General features: G+C 40.3%; 1 pseudogene; it reads left to right on the top strand.

The window, feature by feature from the left end:
- The first annotated feature begins 261 nt into the window (after nt 1–261).
- Nucleotides 262–751, top strand: LOC116627769 (annotated as a pseudogene).
- The last annotated feature ends 687 nt before the right edge of the window (nt 752–1,438 follow it).

The raw sequence follows: 1,438 nt of genomic DNA on the forward strand, positions 1-1,438 counted from the left end.
CCTCAGGCTTGCCACTCAGCACAGAGTCTACTTGTCCCTCTCCCTCTGCCCCTCCCCTGCTCTCTCTCTCTCTCAAATAAATAAATAAAATCTTAAAAAAAAATAAAGTGAAATAGCTCTAGTCACTGAGCCACAGCCAAGGACTCAGCAGCCTCCTCTTTAAGCCCCTTTGCTTCCCAACAATCCATTCCCCCACTTCCAGCCTTTTCCCACCTCTGCCTTCTGTAGGCCATTTCCATGGAGGAAAAAGAATCCTATCGTATGTCCATTATCCAGAATCTCCACTCTTTTGACCCCTTTGCTGATGCAAGTAAGGGTGATGATCTGCTTCCTCCTGGCACTGAGGATTATATCCATATAAGAATTCAACAGAGAAATGGCAGGAAGGTTGCTTGGTTATGATAAAAAGAAAATAGTGAAGGCGTTTAAGAAAAAATTCTCCTGCAATGATACTGTAATTGAGCATCCAGGATATGGAGAAGTAATTCAGCTACAGGGTGACCAGCACAACAACATAGCCAGTTCCTCATATGCCAGTTCCACTTGACTGGCTAAGGACAACCAGCTGAAGGTTCATGGGTTTTAAGTGCTTTTGGCTCACTGAAGCTTAAGTGAGGATTTCCTTGCAATGAGTAGAATTTCCCTTCTGTCCCTTGTCACAAGTTTAAAAACCTCACAGCTTGTATAATGTAACCATTTGGGGTCTGCTTTTAACTTGGACTAGTGTAACTCCTTCATGCAACAAACTGAAAAGAGCCATAAAAAAATAAAAAATAAAAATAAAAACAAATAATATTTTTAAAAGGTATCTGAATTATTAACTGACTTTCAAAATAATAAGCAGGCTTAAATCATTTAGAAGGAATGAGGGAAGAAAATAACAAATACAAAGGCACAAATAGGTATGAGGGAATAGTGTACAAGAAATGTTCCTTTTGAAGACTTCATTTGTACCTTAATTTATAGCATTCATCATAATCTGCTATACATTTATAATAAGTATGTCTTCTCAACTAGGTTGTCAGCATGCTCCATGTTTCATTTCTCTGTAGCCCAAGTAGCCAACACAAAGTAGGCTTTCTCACTGTGCTCACTGCATGGGTTGCAATTATAAATGTATGCCAAAGCAGGGCAGTGAACACTATCCTCTCCTGAAGCTGGGTGGTATGGAAGGAGTATGAGCTTTGGAGTTCAGGAGATTCTCCATTATCTAGCTGTGTGCCTTAATTGCTCATCTGTGAAATGGAGCTAATAATACTTTGCTTGCTGAGAGGTTGAGAGAACTAAATGAAAAACTTAGCTAGGTTGCCCATCATAAACTTGAATGAAACAAATTTCAGGAGTCCATGCCATGCCCTCTTTTCTTGCTCCTCAAAGCAAAGGCTTAAGGAGTCTGGCTTTCCCTAAGCCAAATTGTCCTCTCTCAGCACCCCATGCA

Source organism: Phoca vitulina, unplaced genomic scaffold, assembly GCF_004348235.1.
Source record: "Phoca vitulina isolate PV1807 unplaced genomic scaffold, GSC_HSeal_1.0 scaffold101, whole genome shotgun sequence".
In the NCBI taxonomy this organism is placed as follows: Eukaryota; Metazoa; Chordata; class Mammalia; order Carnivora; family Phocidae; genus Phoca; species Phoca vitulina.